This window comes from Falco punctatus (assembly GCF_963210335.1).
Source record: "Falco punctatus genome assembly, chromosome: 1".
NCBI lineage: Eukaryota > Metazoa > Chordata > Aves > Falconiformes > Falconidae > Falco > Falco punctatus.
Window position 1 is genome coordinate 31,422,828 of NC_137580.1, and position 19,447 is coordinate 31,442,274.

Below are 19,447 nucleotides of genomic sequence, written 5' to 3' on the forward strand. Positions count from 1 at the left end.
TAAGAGTATAGCAATAGAAAAAACCTTTATGATATTCAGAGGTACCCGGAACCAGATACACACCTCCAAATTTAAAATTTAAATGCCTTTAAGCTTCCAGATTAGTTCACTGGGAACAACTTGGTGGCTGGGAGTTATTTGGGGAGACTGACTACTACACATCATTTCTGTTCTGTGAGAATGTTCACTGTTCACAGAGAAGGAAAAGCACTTTTTTGTGCTAACATATGGCAGTCCTATTGAAGCCCGCAGTGTTGCTGCGACTGCCTTTTTCTGATGAATCCAGGAGTGTACCATGTCCTACTAGTTTTATGATGCCTCATTCCTAAGAAGCCATCTGAGATAAAGGGAAACCTCACAGGAAAGGCAAGCACTATAAAACTGTCAGCTTCCTAAGCACATACTCTCAGCTTAAAACTGTATAAGCAAGCCATGAGGACAGAGGTAGGATTTCTCTGCATTTTCCAGAGCCAAAGCAGGTGGCCACAATACCCCAACCCCCCACTCCCTCCAAACGCATCTTCATCTAACTACAATTTCGATTTCTTTAGATTTCTTTTGTGCTTTAGTTTTACACTGTACTCTATTACATTACAGTTTCTTCATTAATTCAATACAATTCCTTTCAAGGTAAAAAAAAGTGTAAGAGAACAATGATTTTTAATGACCTCCATACAAATCTGAGTGTCAGCTACAATACAGATTATTGAAATTAACGAAAAGCAAGCATTTCCAAAAATTTGACCAGATGTTCAAAATAACCATTCACAGTAAAGCAAATAAACATGCTGCTTTTATCTTAAATCTTTACATAAGGTGTCATTAAAATCTTCAAATACTTGAAGAGACAGCCTCAGAGTGAGCTTCGTTTAATCTTTCAATTAAAAGCTCCTAAAGCAAATCACTCCTACTCTTAATAATTAAACTCCTCCATATGGCAAGTAGGCTGAGCAGGATATAACATTTAACTTGACAATATCATTTGTGACATTTATTTAAATGATCAGAGTGAAAAATAAAGCTCATGATTGCAGCACATCTTTCCACTAAAAAACAGACAAAATTTTGACAAAAAGGGTGTAACATGCTTATCTTCTAATCACAACACTGATGTTACTTAAATGAGCTTCCTGAAGAGGAAAAGTCAATAATAATAATGACAGCAGGGAGAGGGGAGGGGGTACAATGGGAAAGGAGTTTCAGGAAATTATTGTCACCAAAGAATTTTAAAACCTGAAGTTTCACATTAGGCTTTTCCACTACTCCATATTAGAAATTCAGGTAATTTCTGAAATTGTGTTTACAATCTCGTGCAATAACAGCAGATAAGACTCAGCAATAAAACTCTGGACTGCAAAGTCTGGTATCTGAAGCACTTGTTTCTGAATACATGTGCAATGCTTAGCGACTGGTAAAATTTCAGCTTAAACAAACCCAAAATTTGCAGTTCAGTTCCATGAAAGCTGCCACAATCCTTTTAAAATCCACTAAAGCATCCTTCAGTTAAGAAGACTTTTCAAAGAACCTTAAAATAAATCATTACCACTTCACTATGTATATAAGCAATCTTTGCATGAGATGCAAACCTGGTTTTGTCAGTACTGAGGTGTCCATCTATTCTGCTATTTCAGTAGCTTTTAATATATGCAATCAATCATCTCCCCCCACCCAAAACTTGAAACTTGATGAGGCAAGCAAGGCTTTGATTTTTCCTTAAATCACCATTATCTCATCTCTGCTTTCTCCACACCCACAAAAAAGCTGTCTAATTCTGAACTTAAATTTCATTTTTTACACACAGAAAAGAAAAAACAGTGAAATCATTTGAAGCAGAAATTTAGTCAAATAATGCCATTAGCAAAATCAAGTGTTAAGGCAAGTTTCAATTAAAGCTTTTCTAATCTTTCCTAGATAAAAAGCTTCAAAACAACCTGCAGAACAGCATACAGAACTTTTTGTTCACTTAAGACATTCAAAACATTATACACTACCTTAGAAAATTATTTAATAATTTCATAGTAATAAAAACGTTTACTCAATGGAAAAGGACTTCTCTAGAAACAGAAAGGAATTCTCTAGAGAATTAAATTTGATGTCAAATCTATTTTTGCTTTAACTGCATTAAAAGCAACTATCCCGAATCAGTAATGCTTGTTTAAAAAGGAAGTTGCAAAAATGGGTTTGAATACATTAATCATCTCAAGGATTATTCTGACAAGATGAAATATCAGTATAAACACTTCATTTAGACTGTTAGGAAGTTGATTATTAAATTACAACACTGCTGTGTCTGACTAGACAAAAATCAGGAAGATGGATTCATGGCTTTTCCATCTCCTTCCCACACACCCCCTGAGCAACGACACAGTCTGAAGGGAAGAGGAAGTTGGACAATTATTGTTATACAATGGTCAAAGTAGACTGATTTAGAAGAGGAACTCCTCCCAACCCTAACAAAGCAGGATGAGAGGAAACTGGGAGAATGCATCTTACACAAGCCATCAAAAATTCTGGTTTTCCCTCCTTCCAACCTTATTTGCACTTCAATGATACTTACCATACAAACCTACAAACACATATGAATGTTTAGTTTAGAAAAAAAGTGCCATGTCTGATACCTACTCTAAGCCACAGGAAAGTCTGTCTCATTTTACTCTTATTTATTAGTACAAAACCAAGAAGGGAAATATTTAACACAATATAAAACTGTTTTCAACTATCTTGATTTAGTAGTGAAGACTACTTAAAACTCCTTTAAAGATGTATGATGCACTCTTTGCACTTTATAGTAATTATTAACATCTAAAATTAGAATAGCTCCAAGAAAAAACAAATTTTCATACGTTCATAGATGACCTAAATTCTTAACTTCACCTGGGATAAAAACACACCCTTAAAACTCAGACAAAACAGAAAAGACAGTCTGTATTTTTGCCTTACATTCTATAGATGTTTAAAAGTTACATCTGTTGAAGAAAAGGGACTGTGAATTTACTGGAGTTCATTTGTCAACAGAACATTAATTAAGCTGATGAAAAACTACAGCTGTGTATTCATATATATTCAGTGACTATTAATATAATAACACACAAGGGTTTTTTATATTTTAGGTCTGAATTCTTCACTGCTGTTCTAATGAATTTCTCCCTTTTCTAATAGCAGGAAACAGGAAAATATGCAGTATATCCCCGATCATGTAATTTAATCTGCCTAAGGAGTAACAGTAGCCTAACATTTAAGCCACTTTCTTAATTTGGTCAGGAAATCAGAAAAGCAATTTACAGGTAGGTGACCTTCAAAAGTCTGACAAGATGTCCATGGAATTTCTGAAGCAAACTTCCTTAGTAACTGTTTTCTAACTAAAACCTCATCTTCTTGCTTAGAATTCCATCCTTGTTAACAGCTCTGCTGTGAATTAATCTGGGAGCCTGATCTTTAGCCTCCTGGTGAAAGTGTATAGTCAGTATTCAGTGTACCAATTTCTATTCAGATATGGCTCTAGATGTGAGCAGAGCATGAGCCACTAAGTCCTTTCTGGAAGACTGTGATCTGCAGAATACAACCACCACAACAGTATGGTTAATAATACAAAAGTTTACGAAATTTTTTCATATGTTAAGAAGATAGTTCACAACTTGGAATGAAAAGAGGGAGCAGCACTTGAAAAGTATTTCACCACCTTACATAATTTCTAAAAAGTTTAATAAAAAGGCGTAAGTTTTACAGATGTGGCTTGAAGATTTAAAAAAGCATCTTTAAAGACCTACATCCTTACACGTTCAAACTGACACATGCTAAAATTGTGCATTAGAGGAGTGCATTGAAGACAATTATTTTCAAACAAAAACAGATATATCTTTAAACTTACACTTTTCATCACACCAGTTTTTCCTCTGATATATTTATTTTCACATGTGGTTCATAATCGTATCCTATATCCATGAATCAGGCATGCAAGCATGACATTGCTGACATTACTGAATTACTTCAGTCTTCTACACCATCTGATCTAGTACGTATATTATTAACTGTTCTAACCAAGGAATCAAATTTAATCCTCTGTGAGCACCATCTGTAGCATCATCAGTTCCCTCACAGTTCCTGTAACAACATGTTGTCAGCATGTATTTATACTTTAAGAGAGCATATTAGAATTATACAACTGAAACCTAAAGCATCAGGGCACTTGTTTAATACACAATCTGCTAGGATTCCAGTATTTGAGCATTAACTTTGTCAGCCTATGTAATGTTTATACTTTCAGAAATACAGATGCACTGAATACACAGATCCATTTTATTTAATCAATAACACCATAATGAAACACTTCTTTTAGCACCATTCAACATCAGTAACTTTGAGGATGTATAAATGTAAGTTCCTTTAAATACTCCTACTATCTTACGTGAACTAGTCATGCAGATTGCTGGCTAGTTAAGGACTATCCTAGTCCCAGAGCTTACACAAACTGCTTTGCTGTTAGCACTCACATCCAGCTCCAGACTGCAGAACTGGCAGGTTTGCTCTACTAATATGCTGCTAAATATTTATCTCATGATGAACTTCACCAAGTGATAACTGAGCTGACAAACCTACCAATGGTGCCTCAGTTCACCTTGGCCTATTTCATGCAAATAAGATCTAAAGATCATTAAAAAAAAGAAGTTTTCAGAACATAAAAAAAAATGAGATAGTCACATCTTTGGAAATAACATATGCTATTGCTCAAACTTAACAGAAATAGTGCTATTTACAGTTATCAGAATGTTAGAATAAAGCATAGTTGCCTGTATCTTAGATACATCTTGGTTGATACTGTTTTGATAAATGTACACCTGGGCTCATAAAAATAGTAGCAAATAGTATAGTTTTCCAATACATATTCTTTAGTTGTTAAAGTGGTCAATAAAATAGAAGCCAACTCTTACTGACACAATGAACAAACACTGAACACTCACACTCTGTGCATTAATTCATGCACTGGAATCACACAGTAGAAAAAAAAATTAAACTCAGTTCAATTAAAAACTCCAAAAGAGTTAAAGGAAGTCATGTAATGTTAGAGAGAACTTGCTCAAATGGATTCCATTTAAATAAAAAAAACAACCACCCTCATTCTACAAACACATGGCTCTTCCCATCAAAAAAAGTTGTGTACAATTCGCACACAAGTTTATAGTAGCAGCATTCCATCTCTAGAAAAATATTGAGAAGTTACATACAAAAGAAAACAGTAAAGTATCCAAATACTCTAAGTTTGCTTGAACAACATAGATTGCCAAACACTAACTGTACAGCTTCAAATAACATCAGTTGCTCCCAAAGAGCACGAGCATATTCAGGGTGCAAGGAAGAGCCAAAGCAGTAATTTCACATATACTCTAAAGCAGAATAAGCCAAAGACTAATGCTAAGAGGATTCTAACTGCTCGTGCCCCCACCATTCATTTCTGTCCATGTACTATTCCCTTCCTTGTACCAACAGTAAGCACATTTGTGCAGTCATGCTGCAGGAAGGACCAGGAAACCGATTCTGCTTGAATTGGTTCTCTATACGCCTGCACAAACACTTGCAACAGCAAAAGAGGAGGAGGAGGAAACCCATGCAGAAGCAGGCAGAGCTGCACTTTACAGCCAGTGCTGCTGCTAAGCCCAGTCCTGACGTGCCCTATGTTACATATGAATCCAGCCAGCAACACAGCAGGTGAGCAATAAACTGAAAAATGGAATTAATGCAGTGGAACAAAATCTACATGACTTGAGCGGTGAACTCCAGCTCCATTATTTTTTTTTTTTACATCCTTGCTTTCTCTACTAGGAGACGTAAGATAAGGTCGTGTCCTAGATGACTTATTGCAATTAACAATTATCAAGTGGAAAAAATTAATACATAGTTACCTGCAACAAGTTGATGTCATGGCTGGACTTTAAATACAACACTAAACACCTGAGGCAATCTGCATTTTGTCAAGTAGATTTTGTGGCCTATAAAAGCTAAAACTGACTTTTGTAACACTATAGCAGGAGCTAGAGTAATAGCAAACAGATAAAACATTCCACAAGATTTGCAAAACAGTTTCTAACACCACTGCTGGCAAGCTCACAATTTGTCCTTTCTCCAAGGCTCCCCCAGCAAGCCTACAGAAGTCACAAGCTCCACGCACAGCCCGCTTCGGCTGTATTAACAGCAGGACTTCAGAGACACCTAATCTCTACAAACTTACACTAGCAAGCTCAGGGTGTCCGTTAGCCTCATATCTGCCCCAAGTATTTATACAGTTTATGTACTTCCTTCATTCAAGCTCCAAATTTTTGACCAGTTTCCAAATCATAGGAGCCAGAGCATGCATTAAGAATTCCATACACAGGACTATAAAAAGAGCAAAATAATAGGACCTGTCCCAAACTTCCAAACTTGACAAACTATGACACTTGGCTACATAAAGCCAAGGGAGTTTGTGTTTCAGGGTTTTTTGTTTTGTTTAGAGGCTTTTTAAAATTTTTATTATTCGCAGACTTCTGAAGAGAACAGCCAGGAAAATACTTATGGAAAACTCAAAGGAAAGAACGAGAAAGTCTAAAGATATTTTAAAATTTAACACTGTGACAACTGAGGTTACAACCAATTGTAAAAGAACATTGGTATAAGATACCTTTAAAGGTAACCAATGACACTAAGAAATATGTAATTTACTCAAGTCTTCGTTTAATTCCCAATATAGGCTCCTGACACACATGGGTAAAAATCAAGATGAAATGAAGGGCAGTAAGCTTTTTCCAGACAATCACTACTTTACTTAACAGGAGTCATTACAGGTACTTTATGACATATATACATATATGTCTATTTAAACATAAAATGTCATTGTATACTTTAGAGTCTTACAGAAGACTTCAGATACAAATCAATATTAGTGGTTATGAGACCTGAAAGGGCTAAAGCATGAAAAATCATATCCTTCATTGGTTTTTAAGCTCTGCCAGACATATACTGCAAATGGAACTGGGGATCTCATGCACAGAATTACCACTGCTTCTGTTGCTATTTGTTCCCTGCAACAGACATAAGTAGGAAAACAGGCACAGAGCCAAATTCCAATAGACATAAGTGTTTCCGCCACATTACCTTTTTTTAATATATCAAATATCAACACGTACAGGCAGTCCATCATTTTCAATATCAGAAAGGAAGTAACTTCCAAAAATTAAAAAAGCCACCTGCCCACCATTAAGCATAAGCAAAAGTAAATCAAAACTGTCAAAGATTCATTCTAATTAAACACATTCAATTAGATCTCATTTTCAAAAATCCCAGGAAGCTGATTTCACATGCAAACTTCTGTTTCCCATGGAAACAGAAATATGTTACAAATAGAACATATAGAATAAACAAGGTTTGTTTTCAAATATGTTAGAGTTTCTGTCTTGTTGTTAGCTGTTCTGTACATGGTTTATGGCCTCCATAGACAATAAAAACATCTTAAGTTCTTCATTCACATCTCAAAGAGAAGCATATTTTGTAATACTATTCTACTTCACCATTTAATTTTGGTTTAATCAAATACAAAGTACATACATTCTCAGGTTTTATCTCCAAGGTCTATTCTCATGCCCTAAATGCAATGCCTGACAAAGCTGACATCCAAATACCAACTATTCTTTGTCAGTCACATCTACCAACCAGCATAAATGTTTTAATTTTTTCTATATTAACAGAAAGATTTGTAGGTCATAAATCTTCCCTTTAAATCCAGTTCTTGTCTGTAACCATTTCAAAGCAATTTTTATACCAAGTCCTCTGCTGGGGGCAGGAGGACAATGTTTTTTACATTCTGAATTTCTGAGGAATACTGAGCACAATCAACATACAGTTGGATAGCAGAAAAATGGGTAACAGTTACCAGAAATCACAGGATGGTCAGGGTTGGAAGGGACCTCTGGAGATCATTTAGTCCAACCACCCTGCTAAAGCAGGCTCACCTAGAGCAGGTTGCACAGGATCACGTCCAGATGGGTTTTGAATGTCTCCAGAGAAGGAGACTCCACAACCTCTCTGGACAACCTGTTCCAGTACTCTGAAACCCTCAAAGTGAAGAAGTTTTTCCTCATATTCAGAAGGAACTGCCTGTGTTGCAGTTTGTGCTTGTTGCCCCTTGTCCTGTTGCTGGGCACTGCTGAAAAGAGCCTGGCCCCAGCCTCTTGACACTCACCCTTAAGACTTTTGCCGACTTTGATAAGATCCCCTCTGTGTCTTCTCTTCCCCAGGCTAAACAGGCTCAGCTCTCTCAGCCTTTCCTCATAAGGGAGATGCTCCAGTCCCTCATCATCTTGGTAGCCCTCTGCTGGGCCCTCACCAGCAGTTCCCTGTCTCTCTTGAACTGGGGAGCCCAGCACTGGGCACAGCACTCAAGATGCTGCCTCACCAGGGCAGAGCAGAGGGGCAGGATCACCTCCCTCGACCTGCTGGCCATGCTTCTCCTAATGTGCCCCAGGATCCCACTGGCCTTCTTGGCCACAGGGCACACTGATGGCTCGTGGGCAACTATGCCTTATGCTCCATGACACAGAACTACATTCTTTATTTACTCTATTAAAACACAAAGGAAAATATTTCCTCCTTTGTTTCATTTCTTTAGTCATATTTAAATTCACACATAGAAGTTAACACATGGTAAAGTTTCCAGTTAACATTAAAACAGATAAAACACAAATACTTTTCTGACATTTAAAATGTTTGTTGAAGTTTTCTTCACACAAGTTTTCTACCAATGCCAAACAAAAGCCAGGTGAAGCTGCCTCTAAAATCAACAAAAATCCAAAAAACAAAGTAGTATTTTTAAACCTACTCAGTTAATATTACCAAAAGTTAATATAAAATTTTCAAACTAGAAGTATACACCCAGAAAATTCCACTCCTATTCAGAAATTCCCTCTGGAAACAATATGAACTAAAAGTCTTAGACACATGCAAAGAACAGCATTATTTTTATATGTGACAAAGTTGGGACTATTACGAGACAAGAACTGAAATCTGAAAACCATGGGTTTAATATGTTACTTCAAAATGGTAGCATCATAAACTGAAAGTTTAGTATGCTTACTATACTGTAGGCAGATAGCTATCTTGCAGTTCTCTTGCTTCCTTCATCTATGATAACATTGCAAACAGCCTACACTAGACAGATTACACTACTAACCCACTACCCTACTAGCTTCGCAATTATCAATTAAGTTCTCCATTTCTTCCTTACTTACTTTTCTCTAAAATTTAATTTTTCTATCTAAAAATCTTAAGATTTATTTAAAGGAGGAAAGTCGAGGCAGTAAAGAAAAAAAGTCTTCCATCCAGGTACATCAGAAATTCAATTTCAAAGGTTTCTAAACAAGTCTAAAAATTTACTTATTTGTGAGCTACTAATTACCCTATCTCATGCAAGATAATACTCTCAAGAAACAGTCTGAAGCTTTTATGTTTGGAGTAATAAATTCTCCATCTTTTTCTCATTGGAGTAGTAAAAAATTATACCATTTCCTGCTCAGATGCCTTCTTAAACTTAGTTGAATGAAAGAACCTTTCCACATGTGATTTCACCTGGTTTCTCTCCAAAGCCTACTTGTTCCTACTCAGATGTGATTATCTAACACACAAAAAAAAGTCCATGCAGAAAATTCTTTAAAGTACGCACGTTTTGAAGTACTTAACACTGAAGCAAAACATTACATATCTTCTATATAGAAACAGATTATATTTTTGCAACAAATCAACCAACAACCTAGGATATTCAAGTTTGGTTTGTTTTTATTTGGCCATTTGTGGGGTTTTTTGTTTGTGGGCTTCTTTCTCTCCCCCCCCCCCCCCCCCCCCCCGGTAAAATGTTGCATTGTTTGGCCATATCTATACACATGAATACACACATACTTGCAGCATGCAGCCTTTTCTTTGTTTTGGGGGCTCATTTTTAATCCATTAATACTACACATTTTTACAACTTTAGCCTTCCAAATCTTATGCTCAATGAGCTGCTTCAATTTTATTAAGATTAAAATAAAACAGAGTTTCAATCCTACATAATTTCAAGACCGCCAGCTTTCAAGAAACTAATTTGTTTAGTCCTGTAAAGAGAAGGGCTAAGGTGATCTAATAGTGGTCTGCAACTAACTACTTGACACAGGCTGCAAATCCTCCTCAGTAAGGGCAGAGCATGTAACATGGGGCAACAGTTAAACTATGCGTTGGGACCATCAGGTTAGACATCAGGGTACCCTTTCTTGCTAGAAGGGCTTTGCAGCATTAGGACAGGCTACTCAGAGGAGGTGGACTCTTCACCCTTAGAGGCTTTCAGGAGCTGGCCAGATGACCTTTTCTTGCAGTGGTAACATTCTTGCTCAAAGCACAGGTTTGACATTCAGTGGTCCCTTTCAATCAGCATTTCTATCATCTCTTTTGAAAGGCAGATTTTAGAGTAACAACTGCCCCTGATACTGAACTGAGGGCTCCAATTCACAAATACAAATAAAAATGTAACACCAGTAGTCATACTTACTTATGAAATGTCAGCTGTATCCTCACCATCTGTTCCTAGGATGCTACTAGGAAGCCTGCTGTCGTGAAGAAGTTGCTGACCCACCACATTTACATCCCGAAGTTTTAAATATCTAATGATAATAAACAGAAGAAAAATCAAGGCAAGCCTGAAGAAGCCCTTGGGAAATCCTGATCAAAACCCAAATGGGTTCTTACAGCCTTGACATCTGTGCACAGGTTTTACTGCCTTTCAATGACAGGAGGAATGCATATGCATAATGAAAGAATGCATACAAATGAACTTATCCTTCAGGAATACCTTTGCAAAATCTGTATAGTTTTACCATCACGTCAGTTCAAACCAATACTTTGAATATAATAAAGAGATACGAGTTTCAGCAGAACTTAAAGCATACTGAAAGACAATAAAGAAAACACGGTGTCAAGAATTGAGATGCTTGTAGAAGCCCAGAGTTTAAAAATAGGGTGATCATCATTCAGAAGAAAGATTTCATCACAACTAGAACAGGCATGTTCATTCAAGAATAAGGTTTTTCTAAAGCTACACTATATTGTATAACATTACTTTGCGTCTCCATAAGAAATACATTTCACATTAGGAGACATTTTGTACACACAAACTTACGAAGGTAACAAAGCTAAAAAATTCTACATTACGTGGCTACATTTAGCCCCAAATAAATGACAACCTGTACTTTTAAATGAGATACCTATTGCAAAAGCCTACATATTTGTGACATAGCTAAAGCAAAGAAACTATCTTGCACTGTTAGTTTTCTAAAGCTCCAATAATATTCAGTGCTGTTTTGGTAAGAAGCCTCAGCTTCCCTTTCAGCAATTTAAAAATTGAGGTATTTCAGATTCTCTAGGGATGAATATATTAAAAAAAAAATTAATGGCTTTACTGACATTTACACAAGCTGAAATACAAAGATTTTGAGAAGGGTTAACAATTTTCACATGCAGAAGGAGAAGGGAAGAAGAGAAAAGACAGGGTTGTTGCAAAAATTCCACTGTTTCTATAAGCAGAAAAAGTAATTTATGAAAAAGCATTACATAAGTTACTGCACTACAACTGCAATCTTGATCAAAAATAAGATTCAAGATGCTGTTAGCCAAATTGCAGTCAATAGCAGGGGGAAGGGAAAGAGAAGGGTGTGGAAATGGTAGAAAAGGAGGTAAGATAGTAAGCCATCAGTTTTACTGATCTACATAGAGCAGTGTTAACAAAAGCACCTTACAAAAACATTCAATGTATTCACTAATATTATGTTTTTAACCTTAGACTTTACCCATATTTTGATTAGAAAGCTGCAGAAATGCTTGCATGTATGAAATACACTACTACAGAGAAGCAACCGCAATCAGATAAAATGAAGTGCAATTAAGGAGATACGCAGAATTAATGCAACCAATACCTTGAAAAGGTACCCAAATCTATTCCCATCGAGTTCAGTGCTTACACTGAAAGAAGTTCTACCTCAGCATGAAAAATACTGAGCTCAGAGCTCATTTGTGTGTAACTACCAACAGGAGCACCTTACAGAAGATGCAAACCCTGATGTAGAACCAGGGCTCAACCATAACACTACTAAGAATTTATTCCAAGCTTTTCTGAACCACATCAGCTGTTTCATGTAACTGCACACTGAACTTGAGCATTATTTATTGATAGGTGGGTTTTAATGCAATTAACTATAACCCTTTCTCTAATACTTGCCAGGAATAGCTTACCTAGTAAGCAGAACAAAGCTATTAACATTTTAAAGTAACAGTACTTAATCTCAAACAGTAAACCAACATATAAAACTCAACTTATCAAACCATTATTTAAGTTTACCAAATTTACTGGTGCCGACAATTGCAAGTTTAATTGGGCTTTTTTTTTTTAATCTACAAGTATTGAGACTCTAGAAGTCAGGTAATGTAAATTACTAGCAGTAAAATTTAATCTCTGCAGCGTATAAAAGATTCTTTGTTCTTTTTTTAAAAAAGTGTAATTATTTCAAGCCAAGTTTTAATAATAAACACTGGAGTTCTTTAAATCCCTTGTTTCATAGGAGATCACATGGCTATTGATTTACTGATCCCTTACAAAGGATTATGTGTTGTAGTAAAACATGATTAATAGAATAGGAATTCTTTTAGCTTGGCAATTAAAATAAGCATTACACCATTATTTTAAAGCCACGGAAAAGACCGCAATACTACTAGACTGGGGCAAAAATTAAATACCTACTACTCCAAGTACAGAATGACAAAAACTTACAGAAATTATTAAAGGAAAACCCCAACTTTGATAACAGGATAGTTGATAGCCAAGTACAATCTTTCAAATGACAATAGAATTCTGCAAATACCTGCAGAGATGATAAAAAATAAAACCTACACTACTAAAAAATGCAACCCTATGTTGCTACCAAAGCACTGCCTTGAAAAGAATCATTCCTTTCACCATCATTTAAGTGTCCCTTTCCATAAGAGGTCAAAGAGAAGAAATTACTCAAATGCAGACCAGTGGGGTGACAAACGAAATACCCAGCTCCAGAACATGCATTTTCACATACTTTTACTCTAAAGGCAAGTATTCCATTTATTCTAAAAAATAACAAGTAATTCCTGCCCACTCTCTATTATATGCAATATCATATATACACTTTAAAAAAAACCAAAAAAAACAACTCCTTAAATGAACACAAGCACACTCTTTTCTTACCTGAAAGGGCTTTCTAGCTGCAGGCCAATTTGAAATGACTCCGAAAGAGAGACAGCAAGAGGGTGAGGGCTGTCATAAAAGGAGACAACCTTTTATACGCTTAAATACTCACTTGCAGTTTTCAAATTAGATCAGCATTTGTCAGAATTACATGCTTCTATATATGCACAAAAAACTCATGAGGGCAAATGTTTGTACATAGTTACTAAATACATGACATCCAAAGTAACAAAACGCAAGCCACTAGATAAAATCAAAATGAAGACAGACAGTATTTTAGCTGTTATTTTTCACAGGGACATCTTGATACAAATGGCCTATGAAGACCTACCTTTTCTCACAATATTTTTATTTCTAATCCCATAGTTATTGCTACATAATAAACTACAGTAATATATACCAACTTCATATACCAATAACTGAGCACGGGCCCACTGACCTACTTAACTCCTGCCCCATCAAATCCTCAAGGGAGGAAGAATTTGAGCACGGTTTTCAACCTTGTCCAAATTAAGCCAAATGGCAATTTTAAACCAACAAACCTTGGCAACAGTTTCAACGTTACATCTTCCTTCAGAAAAATGCCAGAGCTCAAAATTTGTTCAGTCACCCCTAGCACTTCAATCCAAATCCTACAGTGCCACCCCAGCTCTGCCTGCACACTGTACACTAGTTTGATTAATCGGTTTCTGCAGTCTATTATCCACCCACATGAAGATGTGGGTGATAGGAGCCACGCCTCTGAGATTTCAAACAGAAACAAGGGAATCAGGCCAAACATTCAGCCACCTCTGCTGCATGGTGTCTTCCTGTCACCTCAGAGATTGCAAACTGACTCAAAAGCCTCTCTCCTCATTAGCATCTTCCCTAACTGATCAAAGCTCCACTGCCCAGCCACCTCAAGGCCCCTTGCATGAGACAGAAGAATAAACTGCAGCACAAACCCAGCGCAAGTTGAAGCTGCAGCCTCTGTGGCATGTCATTAACTAATCAGGAAGACAACAGACAGCTGATTTCATAAGTCAGTCTTGAGATTTTCTGTATGGGTGCAAATACTCAGCTCAGCTTGCTCACACCTCAGGCAGGACTTGCAGAGCAAACATGTTCACTTTTAGCACACCACTGAGCAGTCTATGGCTAGAACCACTAGTCTGTGGTTTTGCATGTTCAATTCACAGCCAGGAAAACAGCATGATTCAAACAAGCTACAGAAATATTTAGTACATCAAAGTCTTGCCCACTTGTTTATCCCACCTAGGACTTCTCCATTAAGCCAGAACAACCAAAAAAAAAAAAAAAAATAAAACCACCACCCAACCATGTAAGCATTTTGCTTTCCCTATTCTTAATTTCCCTCAAAGCAAGAACAGAATTTCATTTTTGTGCGATGAAAACATGCATTTATAGGTGATGAGTTTTGCTTTGGTTGGTTGGGTTTTGTTTATTTTTTTAGACACTTTGCCTTCTGTTAGGGATAAGGGTGATGAAACTGAAGGAAACAATATTCCCATAATTACATATTGAATTGAAGTCACTGTAACTCACTAGAATCTAAGCAACATTGTCAAAGAAAAATTGAGCATGTTTATGCACAACATGTAAATAAGATGTTCCTTTTTATTGGGAGTTACTCAAAAAAAGGTGGCAATATTCATCATTTGGTACATAAAACATGTTATCAGCAGAAATCAAGAAAATTTTTTGTTGTTAGTTTCAGTTTGGATCCACAGGAATGCTTGGTCACACAGAGCCAATAGGTTCCTGAAGGACTCTCCTCCATTTGTTCGCTGTTTAACATAAAATGTTTATCAAATGAGCAAAAAATATACTTCCCCTTAATGCCTGCCTTTTACTCAGCCTACCAGAGTGCCTTGAGTTTTCTCTTCCGTTGTCAATACAATAAATATTCCGTATGTTCTAGGAGAAAAACAGCTACACTCAGTTCTGTCTGGAAAACGCTGACTTTGTTTTTTGAAGGTAGTATTTTACCTGAAAGCAAATTCATCAGCCAATAAATTATACAAAATCCTTTTCATTAGCTGTTGTACTCAATAGAAGAGATGGTACAACATGTAAAACCAAACCAAAGACAACTTTTTCAGAAATAAGACACAAATGCAGCAGAAAAATTTGAACACAACGTGTGGTACAAATCTTCTACACTCACAGGCTCACACCCAGGCAGTTTATACCCAAAACAAAAACTGAGACATTCATTTTTTTCCCCATTAATGCTGAATAGTTACAAATTCAATTGCAGAAATTATACCAAGCATAACAACCTCCTTCCTTCCTACTGAATTTTGCTGTTGACAAAGTAAAGCATGTTAACAGCAAACGCCATCTATGACAATTTGAAGAGAAATCCAAGCCTGAGCTGTGTGGAGGGGAAGGTGCAGAAAAACTGACCATTGCTGATCTGTGCAGTCAGTCACCTGAGGTAGTTATGCACAGTGGAATGTTTTAGCAGATAATTTCTTACCAGAAAGACTGCTAATTGGTATTAACTCCATTAAGTTGTTTGCTTAATAAGCAGCTATTAAAAATTACTAAACAGAGAAATGCAGAGGTAATTACACCTTCTTTGATTCAACTCAGTGTGCTGTTCTGCCCATCTCCAAACAGAATGAGCATAATTCCAAAGGAAGGGGACATCTTCATAAGCAAACAGCATACAATAGAAAACAAAGCAGAGAAAAATAAACCAAATAGTAATTTTTTTCCCCCAACTGACAGTATTTTGAAAGGCTACTAGGTAACAAAAGAACAAAAAAAAACCTAACAAAAAAAAACTCAAAAAAACACCACAAAACAAAAAACCTCACAAAAAAACCCCAAAACACAGAAAAAAAACCAAAACAAACAAACAAAAAAAAAAAAGACAAACCACAAAACACAAAAAGAACCAACCCTGCCTTTAACAACAACGAGTCCTGCTGATCATCACATCCAAGACACTAAACTTTCTTCAAAGTGAGATCTACATGGTGGAACAAAAAGCCATGTTTATTTTAGGTAAGATAAAAACCAAGCAGACAGGAACAATCCTTCACACTTCAGGACATAAAACAACTAGTAAAGTTTTCTGTAGGAAGAGTCATACTGAATCACTGGGCTGCAACTATGTGCTAGAGACTTCTCACAATATCCCTTTCTCAAGCCCCTGGTAGATGGTTATTTCCATGTGTTAGATAAGCTACTTCTCTGATTTTGTAAAACAATGAATATGTTCTTAAACAATGTTTTAACTGATCACCTCTGGACCAGTGAGGGGGGAGAAATGCACAACAATATGCATAAAAGCATATTTGTGAGTAACAGCATCTGAAAGAGCCATCTCTGGAAAAAAAACTACAATTCCCCAAAGAGCCTCTATGGATTTCCACATTACAACACCACAAATAACATACATGGATTTTCTCTTAAAACAGCAGACACCAACATTTTAGTAAAAGTTGATGCCACCGGAACTGAATCCTCTCTCTTATCACAAAATGAAATTTCAGCAAAATTGTTCTGAATAACAGTGATAGATGCTCTATCAAAATACAAGTTTGGCCTTTTTTAAAAGCAGTAAAAATACCGACCAATATCACTTTGTTCCCAACACAGTATTTTGGTGGTCTGTAAAGATCTGCGGTCACATCCAAAATTTGATTCCATTAATTCTTTTAAAAATTTAAGTAACAGAAGAAAGATACATGCATACAATCATCCCTGTATGTTATCTGTTATCCAATTCTTCAGACGTAAACAAGTACTCATAAGTAAGGCTAAATTACTTACAGAAAAGTGAAAAAAGCCTTTAGGTTTTCTCATGGCATAATTTCAGTACTACTAATTTTTGTACAATCACGTCTCATGCATACACTAACACAAATTCTGCTAAAGTAAGTTTTTCAAAGAAGTAAACCAATTACTAAATGTTACCCTAAAGCTTTATCAGTGAATTAACTAACTTTCAGTCAAGTAACAAAAGCATGCAGGAATATGCTATGAGTGGAATAAAGAATCCACACTGCAACCTGCCAGGCACCCTCAGAGTGGAAAATTTCAGAATCACCATGTTTCTCATATAAAAATAAACCACATAACTAAAGACATGTCTTAATTTAGCATTTCTGTTTTGCTTTATACTTGTTATTTAAACATCTATGACAAAATATTGTTTACTTACATGAACACACACACCAGAAAAATGAGACAAGAAATAATCCAAAGCAACATTTCCCAGCTTCCCCAACTTGTTTACTGCTGGGAACTGCGTGTGCAACCCTTTAAATCCTACACAAAACAAATCTGTCACAACTAGTATCCTAATGACTTGTATGTCTGAATGCCATTAATGCCAAGGTACTTTGTTCTAGACAGACGCAGCATTTTTACAATGCATTGTGCAGCACACACAATCTTTGCCACCCTCCCTTGACAGATCTTTCCCCTGGCCTATACCTCACTCCACTGGCAACTTTTACTTAGCTTCTCTTCTACCCATGTTCAGCCAGCATCCATCTTCTGTTGAACATTCATGAGGCTGTACTGGTAACTTGTCATTACTTACTCTTATTTGCCTGTGATTTTCCTATTTGTTCTTTCTACAGTCTGGTTGGACAACAGTAACAGCTGGCTAGCACAGTAAACACTATGCCAAGCAGGTGCATGGACAGAACAGAGGAGTTAATTTTGACAGACACACCTTTTGCTGAAAGCTGACTACACTACTTGTAATTATGGAGTATTTCATATTCATGTAATATTCAGTTATTTACTAGCATCACTATACACAAGTAAAATTCCAGTTCAGAGGAGATATTAATGCTGTAATACCTCATATAAAGGTCCTTTTGCAAATCTAAGTGCATTAGACAACCCAAAAACCATTCCCAAAATTAAGCGTTGGGTCGACGATCAACTCTGAGTGCAATGATACAGGTGTTCATTAATTAGGCAGAAAACACAAAAAGACAAAACAAATTCAGACAGTAATAAGGCCTTAACTAATCTAAATGGCTCTGCATGATATTTATTAAGAACAAACTCCAGATCTCTCAAGTACTCACTGTCATATCTTTCACCCACTCTCTGAACTGAGCCACCTTATAAACAACATAAAAGCAAAAGCTGAACAGAAATCTACTTTTGGAAATGTTTTCTTTTGAACACATTGCTTAGCAAGTTCCATTGGACACCCAGCTGAGGAGGTAAATAGCAGGTGTAACCAAAAGTGAAGGTAATGTTGGACAGGCATCCAAAGCCAGAGTTTCGCCTGAGGAAGAAAAGACATTAATTAAAAAAATTACATGTCAGAATAAGTCATTGTATACTAGACAAATCACTACTCCTAAATATATCATTTAGCTGTTGAAAATTTGCATATAAAGAGTTACGCTGCAGATTTCTAGAAGCCTTAATTATATGAAAAACCTTCAGCTGTGCTTAGAAATACAGTACAGAACTTAAGCATAAATGTTGATTTATTAGAACTTGCATTAGTCAGATATAACAGGTAAGAGTTCTCTGCAGATTCCAATGTTCGTACAAAAAGGGAACAGAAACTCTGGAGAATCCTGTCAGATATTCTGAATGACTACTCAAAGATCCTCAAACACAGGACAACCATAGACTCCTAACAAGCTGCAGATTACATGTCACCAAACATTCCTGAAGATTATGGGTTTTCTCTGTCCCTGGTATCTTTCAAATATAAGTCCGTGCCATCAGAAAAAGACACTGCCCACAGCTCTCATCTGCAAAACAGATATGAATAGTAATGAACCACTAAGAGCAACTCCAATGCCATGGTAGCTTGCAAAGACAGAGTAGGCAGCCCAGTATTCTGCTCATGACTAAACCAATCACAGTTGCATGATACTGAACAATTGTGGGCGAGGGTATCACAATTTCTAATTTAGCACAACATTCTGCTATGAAGTACAAAGTGTTACTTGAAGTTCCCAGATGCAATTAATGCAGAGGTGGAATCATTCTTTCCTTTTTCTATAGCTGTGCTTCAGTCTTACCTACATATCCAAAGTATTTCTGTTAAGAGCTTCAGAACCACATTAACTGATGGCAGTCTGCTTTTTACTTCTGGTACTTCTTATGAACATTGGCAGATAGGTCTAAAACCATCTAAGCACATTACAGACACACACAGAGAAAAAAAAAATCCAGCAAAGCATGTAA

At 36.4% G+C, this 19,447-nt stretch overlaps 1 protein-coding gene across 3 annotated transcripts in view; it reads right to left on the minus strand.

Moving 5' to 3' along the window:
- Positions 1-19,447, minus strand: part of STIM2 (stromal interaction molecule 2) — a 73,792-nt gene that overhangs the window by 39,634 nt on the left and 14,711 nt on the right. The window contains exon 1 of one of the 3 annotated variants that reach the window (XM_080386197.1): positions 13,262-16,076. The exons of the other annotated variants lie outside the window; for them this stretch is intronic. The gene's annotated coding sequence lies outside the window, so the exon portion shown is untranslated. Of the gene's footprint in view, positions 1-13,261; positions 16,077-19,447 lie in introns of those variants that run through there. 3 annotated transcript variants of the gene reach the window in all.